This window comes from Xiphias gladius, unplaced genomic scaffold, assembly GCF_016859285.1.
Source record: "Xiphias gladius isolate SHS-SW01 ecotype Sanya breed wild unplaced genomic scaffold, ASM1685928v1 HiC_scaffold_803, whole genome shotgun sequence".
NCBI classification, from domain to species: domain Eukaryota; kingdom Metazoa; phylum Chordata; class Actinopteri; order Istiophoriformes; family Xiphiidae; genus Xiphias; species Xiphias gladius.
In genome coordinates, this window is record NW_024402523.1 from 81,384 (window position 1) to 93,408 (window position 12,025).

Below are 12,025 nucleotides of genomic sequence, written 5' to 3' on the forward strand. Positions count from 1 at the left end.
GACACAGCTGATGACGTCCTTGGGCTTGACCTGCTGGGCCTCCTCAGCTTCCTCAGAGGGAGCTTTACGTTTAAGCTCCCCCTTCTTGGCCACCTTCCTCATCCTCCGGTTGTTGTCATTCTTGGTGGGCAAGGGTTTAGCAGGGGGAGAGCCAGTGGGGCCGCCTCTTTTTTCCTCTGGTTGTAGCTGGCCGCTTCTTTTCTCAATTTTGTGTATATTCAGCTGTGACTTTTTGGCCACAGTGAGCTCAGGCCAGGCGGCAGAGCCTGAGGCTACATTCCTGGTCTGAGGAACTCTGCAGCCAGTTTCTCCTGAGGATGTTGTAGGACCAGCTGTCTGCACGGTTGAGGACTGACTCTCAGTGCTCTCATTATTCTCGCTGGTGAGAGCCGTCTCAGGCAACCAGTTTCTCTGTCGTAGGTCAACTGTATTCTTCAGCATGAAGGAAACCGTGGACGAATTCTTCCCGTCCTTTTGAATTTCATCCATTCTGGCAAAGTACAAGTCCATGACCCGCTTTGCTGTGACCACCTCCAGATCCTTGCCGACGATCCTGAGGAGCTCGCACAGGCACTCCAGAGACTCCTCATCCCTGTTCTGTAAGAGTGTCGTGATACAGCCGTGCATGACAGCCGCGCTCAGAATGTTGGATCTGAAGAGCTCCCCGATAAACTTGATGGTGTTGACTGAGCGACGGGAAGCTTTGGCATTATCCAGAACTTTCTTGAGTCGCTCGAGCTCTTCTTCCTGTTGACATATTACAAGGAAACGTAAATGTTAAACTGTGCTTTTTGTGGAGGTACACAAATTATTATTGGGAATATTTTTATTTTCACAAAGAAAAACTTTCATTCTTTTCTCTTGATGTTACTTTTTTTTTCATGTGAATTCCCCCCGTTTAGAAAAAACTTTGATGCTTATGATAAATACAAAAAAAGAACATATTTCTTACATCCTTGGCAGTCTCCAGCAATCTCTGCCTCCTCTGAAAAATGTCATTTCTGCCATGGTTTTCTTCAAATTCAGCCTGGCAGCGTCTGATAAGAAATGTTTGGAAGCTGACAGCGGCTGTTGGGTCAGCTGTGGTAGGGACTTGGACCTGAAGAGGAGAAACCATAAGGAAGCTTTGTTAAAAATAAGTTCAACTCCCATTCTATGAAAAACAGTGATATTTATATGGAAATAAATGCTTTTTGAACAAACACAAATTGGAGACTCAAAATGAACTCATAATTGGAGCATCTTGAGGTCAGAAAGTACAAAAAGTGGCAAAAGTTTGGGGACAAAGCAAGTGATAAGAAAATTTATCAAATTAGTACCCAGACATACATGCATGACTTACGTTTGAGAGACAGCAGCACATCTTGGCAGAGCGCAGATGAGTTTGGCCTCAGCATGGCCCTCTCAAAGATGAGGTCCATGACCTCCTTCAAAGTCATCTCTGTCTCCATCGTCAGTTCCTTCAGCTGTGCCATCAAATCCTGAAAGTTTTCAGGAGTCAGCCTGTTGACAATAGTTTTGACACAGCTGATGACGTCCTTGGGCTTGACCTGCTGGGCCTCCTCAGCTTCCTCAGAGGGAGCTTTACGGTTAAGCTCCCTTTGGGCCCCCTTCCTCATCCTCCGGTTGTTGGCGGGACGTCTGGGTGCTCCTTCCAGTTTGGAGGAGGCTGAACAGTCTTGTAAGACAGCAGCCTCACTCTGTTTGTGGTCTGTCTTCATGGGGGAAAATCCAAAAGAAACATTAACTGGTTCCTCTTTGGAGAAGGCAGAATTCACAAAGACGACAGGCTCAGTTAGAGTGTGTCCTCTCGTTTTGATCCTCAGGTCAGACGAACTATCGTTGTTTTTCTTTGTTGAGGAGGCCGAAGGCTCCACAAAAACAACTGGCTCCTTTTCACTGAGCCTCCTGAAGATCTTCCTCTTCTCTCCTGCTGTCAGAGGAACTGGCATGAAGCTTAACTTCATGTTTTTCTTCACTTGTCTTCCCGTCATGTTCTTCGTATTTGTTCCGTGTGTCTGATAAATGGTGTCCACGTTATCGCTCGTAAACCGAGTCAAGACTGAACCTGAACCTTATCCAGATTCTCTTGAGAATCTCCAGGTGATGACACAGTGCATGCAGAGCTTTGTGATGTCACTGACTGGGTTCCGGAACGGAGTGTGGTCCTTTGAACTCTTAAAAATAAACAACCATGTCAACATGTTTGACATATTTGTTTACTGATAAAGCTAAAAAGTTTTAAAAAAAAGGATACAAAAAATAATTTGATAGACGATATAGGAAACACAGTAAAGCAGGGTGATTTACTGTAGTTTAGGGACTTAGCTGCCAGTGTACAGTCTCCTTCAGCTGCCGGGCGTGGCAACAGCTGGAAGTACGTGAATGAATGAAACAAAAATGAATGAAAACAGCATGACTTTTTAAAGATCCTCAAATGTGACTCACAACCACTCACAAATAATGGCACCAATGTAGCCACAGCCATTTTCACTCCACCAAATTTAAATGAGTTTTCTCATTTTTTAAATTTTATATGACAGGTTACAGTTACTTTTCGATTTGAACTTTTTTTTTTCCTTGGCGTATTTCTTGTGATATTGATTATCCAACCATTAAAACATGATCATTCCATAAGTAAATCACATTGATCAAAGTCATTCCTCTGGGTATTTCTCATCTACAGTCATAAGCTGTTTCTGCTGTGATGATAAAGCTTAAGAAGTTACCCAGTAACTGTAACAAGATGAATCTGATCTTACCATGATACAATCTCTATTTGTGTCATTTTCAAAATAAAGGGAGCGTTTAGCGCTAATTCTGAGAAAAAAGAAAGGATATATAAAATGATCTGTTTGTCCGTATTTGAAGATGTGACCGGGAACAGTTGGAAGACGAACTTTTTGCACTGGGTGTGATTTATGGCTCAGAGACAGCCAGTCAGTCAGTCAGTCAGTGCCAATCTTACTGTGGGGCAGGTGTTATTAATATGAGACTTTCATTTATGGCTGTCCTGACCCACTTTTATGATACAGTATTTATTTTAATTCTATTTTTTCTTAGTTATACAACTTTTACTGCACAATTTAGGCCAAAACCAGGAGAAAGGATGTCAGTGTGAATATTTTGTAGCAGGAAGGTCTGGGCAGGATTTAGACAGACACTCATTAACCTCAGCAGGACTGTAGATGCATAAACAATCGCTTTATTCAGATTGGCTGTTTTATATCTGAATCTAGCCTACATCTTTAGCATTATAGGCTTTCATTTGTTGAACCTACTGACTCACAGACTATATGACTCCATGACTATATGTTGCACAGCTGTGACGCTATCACGGTGACAAAATCTGTCCACAGACACAAACCTGCCAAAGCACTCAAAACCGCCTCTGTGGTAGTTCCCGCTACAGTGGGTGTCTCCAGGACCACATTTGTCCATGAGGGCGGACACACACACACACACACACACACACACACACACACACACACACACACACACACACACACACACACACACAAGGTGAAAACAATACCACCCCCGCTGGTAAAAATGAGTCAGATCAACAGTCTACAAGTAAGGAAGCAATCAGCCACTCAGCCGTAATGTTATACTTTCATATTTGGGTGGAAATATGCTTTATGCAGACGCTAAAACCAAAAAAACAAAACAAACATACAAAATCCTTTAAATATTATACTTCCAAAAAGGACAGATGTTGCCATTTTGGGTGTTTTAAAAGATATTTTTATTTCCCTATGAAAAAATATATAACATTTAGCTCACCCATGGAAAATTCAAAAATCAAAATATGTGAAAAGCACTTCCTTAGGGTATGGATCCTATTGTCTCACACGCCCCCTTCATAAAACCCACCCAACATCCAACCAAGAATGACCAAAGATATTCTTCATCAAAGAGATCAAAAAGAAATGATATTGGCGTTCCATTTAGTTGATTTTCCTGCTGTCAGGCCAATAAAATGATGATTGAGCAGGAGAGCAAAGGAAGGGTAGCAAGGGGAAAGGAGCAAAAGGAGACGAGAGTGAACTTAATATCCTTCAATCAAAGGTTATTTTTTGGATTAATTCTCATTGTAGAAGGTGGGTGAACTTGACCAAAGGAGATGAAAGGGAGTTGTGTTTACGTCTGGTCTTTCTTTCTGTCCTTCTCAGGTTCTTTCTTTCTTTCGCTCTGCCAGGGGACTCATTTGGCCGCGAGCGAGCGGCTGAGTTGGGAAAAGCATCAGCATCCATTTATCCACACCATTAGCCACATCTACCACCACCAGCACACGCACGCAGAGTTCAATCTCCGACCTCCGGTGCACAAGATGACACGTTGACCTCTGACAAGTGCTGGCATGTGATTGCAGAGGATCAGCTGAGGAAATAGAGTCACACTCTTGCCGTTTGGGGAAATGCTCTGAAACTTTTAGGAAAGACAAAACAGTTATGTATATTTCAGTTTAACCTTGAAACAGTTCAATAAAACTAAGATATGTAGAATAGTATTTTACTTATTTATTTTACAGAGAGCCATCAGAACTAGTTATTAAAATGCACCAAAACTGCAGTTCTAAGTTTTTACCATTTTAATTTCCCTTCAAAATCTCTTATTAAATTCAGCGTGGATCAAATATGAATGTGTTGCACTTTTTTTAATGCAGGAAATCCACTGTTATTTGAAAATGATGTTAATATTTAAAGGTTTTGGATGGATTCAATTTTTGGTTTGGCCTGAAAAATCTAATTGCAAAATGCATTTTAGGATTTTGAAGGGCATAATTAGTATAATCACAAAAAATTACAGCAGAACTTAATCCCATTAATATTTTCATTATCAATCAAGCTGCAGATCATTTTTCAATTCATTGATTATTCTTGGTCAGAAATTGGTGAAAAATACCTTTCACAATTTCCTAAAGCCAAAGGTGAGGTCTTCGAATGCTTCTTTTGTCCGATCAAGCGCATAAAACCCAAAACATTTAAATCTCGGTGATATAAAAAGAGAGGAGAATACTCACATTTCAGAAGCTGGAACCAGAGAAATGCTCTGGATTGTCCCCAGAAAAAAAAAGTTAAACTACAAAGACAAAGTGAATTTTCCTCAACCCTTACTGCAGTTAAACCAAAGCCATTTCTGAATTAATATGGGTCAAGGTTCAAAAAGAACATAGAAAGTTGTTTCCAAAATCACCATATCCAGTGAAAAAAAAAAAGAAAACCTCTTTTACTCATTAACAATAGAAACATAGAGCTCTTTACAACCTCTTCCCCCATTTCAAATGAGTAGGATACAACCTAACATGATGCACAGGCTTATATATTGCTTGGATCACCATAGTAACAACAAGGCCAACGTCAAACATCATTAACAAGACTTCAGAGGAGAAAAATCATAGTAAATGATCTGGATCTGCCCCAAAATCGAATGAGTTCTTCTCTGGCCCGTGCCCCATCCCTCCACCAAGTTTGGTGCAAATCGGTTCAGTAGTTAATCCTGCTTTCAAAAATAAACAAACAAACAAACAACCTCCTTGGTTTAGGTAATTAAGCAAAAGTTATAACCAATCATGATACTTTATTTTTCTCATAAGAAACAGGACTATTGATATGTTGACTGACAGCGAGCTACAACAATCAGTTCATGTATAAGCCTCACACAAACAGTGGGCAGGACACCAGTATCCAACTGGAACCGCTGGGATGTGTTTCTAATTGCTTGACAGTTAAGGTGTTATCAGGTGCAGCGAGAAATTAGCGATCACTTACTTTCCACACTTGCAGGGTGAGGGTTTTCCTCAACTTAATAGCCCTATGCTCAGTTCTGTAAGTTGTGATGTGGAGGATATGAAAGACCTCGAACCACTTTGACTTTTCCGAGCAGAATCTGTAGGCTCTTCATCTCAGGCAATTAAACTTTAGTAGGGACTAATGTCAAGGTCAGAAATTAATAAGGGCTGGGAGCAAAAAATGCCTTTAAACCTTTTGAATAATAATGAGCTGGGGAAATACTTTAGAGTCCCTTCTTTTTTTTTTGATTTCACCAAGTTCACAGTTTTCTGAGGACTTGTCATGTATTAATGCATGGGTGTGACTTCTGTTCCCCCATGGGCCACCAAATGTGATTCATGGGGATTTTATGCCGAGCTGACTCTTCATGTTAATGAACTATATTTCCTGTACCGCATGCCTTATTTGATTAACACGTGCACACAATAACAGGGCATTTACATTTACAAACCTTTACATTTCAGTTACTAGCCCTGATTCAGGGCCATCATACCCACAAAAAAAAATAAATCACAGTTTGATGCACCCAATGACAAAAAACAAAGTCACTTTATTTACAGAAGACAAAACGTTTTCAGCTGGCATCAAATTGCATCTGGTAAGGCAATCAGCCACATAACAGCCTATGAGCACCAAGCATTGGAGCAAGATTGAAGGTGGAAAAAGTAGTTTAAAAAAAAAAAAAAAAAGAACTCAACCAGACTCACCAATCCATCAAATGACTTCACATTTTGATTGTTAATATGCACTGCCATCATAAGCAGAAACTATATAGTCAATATAGTCTGTGTATATATATGTCTTCTTTTTCCCACTTGTTGTTCCTGGATTAAGGTTATATGACAGCAGATCTATAGCCACCTACTAGCTCTGCTCCAGCTCTGACTCTGCTAGCCACACTCACTAAGATCACACCCAGTGGAGAGGGTAAGCAGCAGAGCTTTAACTAAGATTTCCCACTTGGCCCGACTTCCGAATCCGTTATGTGAGGATCATTACAGGATAAGGCCAGCAACGCCTCCCTACCCTGTCACTGCATTTGAGCTGTGGTTGAACAATGTTGGCAGTCTTTCTCTTCATTGACTGGGGCCATGAGGATCTTCGTGTGTATAAGCAAAGAGAGAGGAGCTTAACAGGGGATAAGTAAAGCCTGAGACCTCCCCGCGGATGTGGATTGGGCAGACAATGACACTCTCCCCTTCCACCTGAAGGAAAGAACAGAACCTGGCAAATAGCTCTGCCAATCAATAACGCCAGGCCCTAAGTTATTTCTCTTTACAACGCCACCGCTGACCTATGGACATAGACTGTGGTTGTTGGGAGACAACCCTCCATGCGTGAAAGGTCACGGGTAGCTCTTAAGCAATGAGACGATTGACCAAAAACTAAGTAGTAACTATTTTGAGAATTCTGATTTACTGTTTTAAGTCATTTTTAGAGAAAAAAAAAAAATCCAAAATTCTTCTCCCAGCTTCTTCAATGAGAAAAGCTGCTGGTTCATTTGTTTTCTATGACTGTAAACTGGATATCGTTCGGTTTCAGATGACTGGTTGGACAAGATAAGATATTTGACAACATCACCTCTGACTCTGGGAAAAGTGTGATTTTTAACTAGTTTCTGATATTTTATTGACAAAAAAACTGACCGAGAGAATAATCAGCTGATTAATCAACAAAAATAATCTTTAGTTGCAGCCCTACTCTATTTCAATTTGGCGTGCAGAGCGACGAATGCTGCTTGTTTCAACTTGAATTGATAACTTTGTGCGGCAAGTAAACAAAACAGCAGAAAGTCACTCAGGCTGTTGCTGATTTCATAGTGAGATAGCCCCTAAAGCCTTCACAGTCCTATCAGGATTGCGTGTTGGAGTATGTGTAAAGGTGACAGTGGCACTGGGTGATCGACTTTTGGATGAGCTGGTTTTCCAGCAGGCGAGCCTGTTCTTTACCTTTCAGTCCTCTAGAGAAAATCTGAAGAGAAAATCTTCAAGATGGCCTTCAAATGATCCAATAAGCACGACAAAAAAGAAATCTTAAAAAGAGAAACGGAAGTGATCCAAAGCAAACACACAGATGCCAGAGTGTGTTTCAGTGTGTGTCTGAATGGGTGCATTCGTGAGCACTCTTGTGTGATTTTTGTTTTGTGTTGGTTTTTTTTGGGAGAACCCTTTTACTTTCTTCTTCTACACCTCCAGCCTCCTCGCTGTCCTCTTTTTACCTCTCCACAGGAGAACACATTTTCCTCTCGGTTTGGCAAAATCAATTTTCAACCCAGTTCAAGGATGAGTCATTTTCTCTCTCTCTCCTCCCTCTCCTGCTCTCTGTAAAAATTAATATAATTATCCAATTACTTCCTTCCTTCGATCAATCCGTCAGATCAAATTAAATCAAATCTCAGTGCGCCATGCCGATCTCCGCACACAGTCATTGTTGGCGATAAGAAAAGGAGTCATAAATACAACGCAAATTAGCTTTTAACATTATATTGCTAATAAGATTAACTAAAACAGGCAGGTGGCAGAAAGTAGGCGAAAGCCTTGTCAGGATAGTACACTGTATCTCTATTTCGCCTCGTATACAAGCCTGCTTTTCCCTGAACGCTGCACAATCTTCGCTTTCTCCTATATAACAACATCTTCTTTGGAAATCTCTCTTCTATTTGCCCAGTCAGACAAAAATCATGAATTTGTCTCAGAGGGCGCTATGTGTACAACACGACAATGTCACTATACCTAGGTTTCTACGTAGATGATATGTTTTTTCCATTGTGAACACACTTGTCTTCAATCCTTTTAGGAGCAAACAAACCACCTTTCAGTCCTACTGAGGGAATCTCATACCGATTTTGGGTATGACGTGATGGTGCATGAGTCTTTTCGTCCTAAAATGTGCAGTTATTCCATTTCTAATTGAAATTGTGGCGAGACACAACAGGCAGAAACATCGGTTTTTCCTGCACAGGTCAATTTTGAGATTTTGGGCTATTTTGCTTCCATAGAATGTCTTCTTTCAGACTAGTGGAAAGAAACCATCCAAAATACACATTTAGGTGTTTATTTACTACACTTTGTCTATTGTCTAATTAAAATAAATATCTTTAAAGGCCGTTTTCTCAAAATGATTTTTTTGCTAATACACTGAGCCAGAAAAATCCACTTCAGTAGTACTAGCATACACCAAACTTTACAGTTTTAATTCTATCTACATTCTGATGGTTTTTACAGAATTATTTGTTGAAATACCAATCCTAGCCTGATTTGTCTAACTTTTTATTCATTTAAAAAAATTGTGAAAATTGATTTTTTTATGGCTGTTGATTTATGGAGTGATTAAAAGAAGTATCCAAAATTTCCTCTGTAAACACCTTTGGCTCTAATATGTCAACAAAACAAAACAAGAATTTGGATCCTGGCTGTATGCAATGTTCAGATTTCTGTTCTTGAAATGTATTCAAATTTTTTAATTAGACAATGGCTCATTTGCATATTTAAACATAAAATTTCAGGAAACTCATAAAACAAAAAATAATTAACTTAATGTAAGTAATCAACACTAGAAGTTTCATGGTGATAATTATTAGCTAAAATTTTTACCCTATTCACCTGTAGGATCTAACCTTACGAGAGCGTGTGTGTGGTTTTGTGTCGGACTCACCCATCTTCTCTAAGATGTCGACGCTTTCGAGAACACTCAGAGCCCTAGTCAGGCATGGTTGCCAGACCGTTTCTCTCCTGCTTTGGCAGGAGCACAAAAAGCCTGGCAGCCTTGTTTGTCTCCAAGTTGTCTACCCTTTGAGTCACAGTTTAAAAACAACAACAGCAACCACCAGCCCAAAGACAACGTGAGGATGACATGGTTCCAAGTCCAGACCTGGGGCACCCAAGTTTTTTAAATTCAGTATAGTGAGTGCTACCTCAGTTTCTCTCCCAAACTCTCACATTAAAGTGATTCACTGGATTGGACCCAAGAGCAGATAACAGACGACAGACGGAGGGAGTAGGTTGTCACTTCAGACTTTCACTTTTTCTGGCAACGGATGAACAGGAATAAGAAGAGCTGTAGACTAAACACTCCACTCAAAATGTCCACTAAGTTAAATTTCACTTTATTGATTCCCCTGCAGAAATCGGCCCTCTTCACTAGACCCATCCAAAGTATTTACAAGCAACTGAAGTTCTGAGTTTCCAGTCAGCCCTAGACGGGTTGACAGTCAGGATAGACTTGCTGTGAAGCAACAGGATTAGCCTATGGTGTCCTAAAATAAGACACAAATCATTCGGGGAACTGACAGAGGACTGATAGAAACAAATTGAGACAATCTCGCAAAGTGTAAATTGAGGCTAGAGACTAAAGTTGCCTTAAGTTGGAGCTCTTGAGTTTGTGTTTTCAACGCAATATGCTTTGTGTTCTACTGCTTGCACCAAGAAGACTGACAACAAAAGTGGATGTCAATAGGACTCCTTGTTCGTATCTCAAGAGTGATCGATGATTTTTGCGTGTTCTGAAAGCTCAGCAACACAATTGTGTTTACTGTATATCCAAGTACAGACAGCATAGAGAGGAAATAATTTATTGTATACAGTAGACGACATAATGAAAAGCTTTGAATGAATTTTCCCAAGGTGCTTGTCCATGGTTTAGGAAATAAGTACATCTTCACTGACAGACTTCCCAGTAATGTCTTGAATAAAGTTCTTTGACATCGTTCAAGGTCACATGTGAAGCAAACAAACAGACAAGGACAGAAAAAAAAAATATTCGTGAGGCAGAGGACTTTGGCAGTAGTCAACAGTGATGATAAGGCTTTGACTCTTGTTGGGAGTGTTTGTGTGAAGCCACCACAATCCAGGAGGCTTGAATGGGAACAGGAAGCGTTATCAGTGGGTCAACAGTCCAGTTTGTCAGTCCATACCATTGACTCACGTATTGACTCACCATCCTTTTGATTGCTGTGCCAGGTGGAACTGGGGCAGGTGAGTCCCGAGCGATCAATCTGCAACAATCACAGGTTCCGGCTTCCAGCTGAGTGTCGATTGATTGTGCGAGACTGATGTCGAGCTGAATATCTGAAAGGCAGGGGGAAATCAATGCACACTCCAGCATCAACACAAAGATTTTAATACATACACTTTGAAATACACTGTTGCTATGCCTGTTGCTTTGCCATCTGTTGAGAAATCATTAACAGTCGCCTAATTACAACATGACTAATAATGAATATCCTATATTATATAATATATATATATATATATATATATATATATATATAATGCATTTCCCCGAAAGTAAAAAATTCTAACAGGGCCAGAGGATATAGCTAAGATGGGCATGAGTTTCTCCACAGTCCCATCAATATTTAGGAGTTCCTGGTCAAAATTTAATTTGCGGGGCACTTTGGTGATTTCAAACAGAAACATGGTGACACCTTGTGGTTTGAAACAGCGCAACTTCTAAGTACCTTTTGACTTGTGTGTGTGAGTGTGCAGTATGTGTGTGTGCCCCATGTGTCTTCAGTGAATGTGACAGAGTGCTTACTGCTGTAGCAGAGAAGTGTAGAATGAGCGTCCGGGGGGAGACAGGCTGCTGAACCACGCTGTCCAGGGACCACACTGAGGAATCGCAGCACAATGCACTGCAGCTGCGCTCAATTTAGGAGTGAGTCAGTACAGAAGTGACTGGGTAAGGCAGTGAGAAATACGGGTGAGGGTGAGGGTGGGGGTGGCCTGATGATCCCATTATGGAAAGGTCACAGGGTTGATCCCAGAGGAGGCGGGGACAAGACTTCCATTAGAGACAGAACTCCTGCAGTGTTTGAACCTGTCACTACTAGGAGCTGTTTGGAGGATGTTCAGTGACTAACAGCAAGTTTTTAGTCAAACATGTTTGGACTAGTTTACTTGCACTCTGGAGCTTATTTCCTGTGGAAAAAATTATAAATACCAATGAAGACGTACCAACCTCATATTTTTTTTTAACCTTTACTTTCAAAGTGACATTTAGAGAAAACATTGTGCAATCAAGAACTGAAATGTTTATTTGTCAAAGTAATCAAATAAACATGGGGTTGTGAATATCTGGGATTTCCTCTCAATGATTTTTCAAGGTTGCGTCCACAGGCATGGGGGACCAAAACTTACTTATTGAAAAAATAATAGATTCAAAAATGATTGCTGTAAATGAATTCGTTATAAGAAAAACTGAAAATCTAAATTAAATGAATTGACAATATA

The 12,025-nt window shown here is 40.4% G+C and overlaps 1 long non-coding RNA gene across 2 annotated transcripts; it reads right to left on the minus strand.

Moving 5' to 3' along the window:
* Positions 1-10,365: 10,365 nt before the first annotated feature.
* On the minus strand, positions 10,366-11,529 carry LOC120787910. 2 transcript variants are annotated; one of them, XR_005707108.1, is made up of 3 exons: positions 11,331-11,525; positions 10,731-10,861; positions 10,366-10,489 (listed from the first exon to the last, which is right to left on the minus strand). It is a non-coding gene; the product is annotated as an uncharacterized LOC120787910 (long non-coding RNA). The 2 variants fall into 2 exon arrangements; XR_005707109.1 differs by lacking the exon at positions 10,366-10,489 and adding an exon at positions 10,523-10,648 and having other exon boundaries at positions 11,331-11,529.
* Between the last annotated feature and the right edge of the window lie 496 nt (positions 11,530-12,025).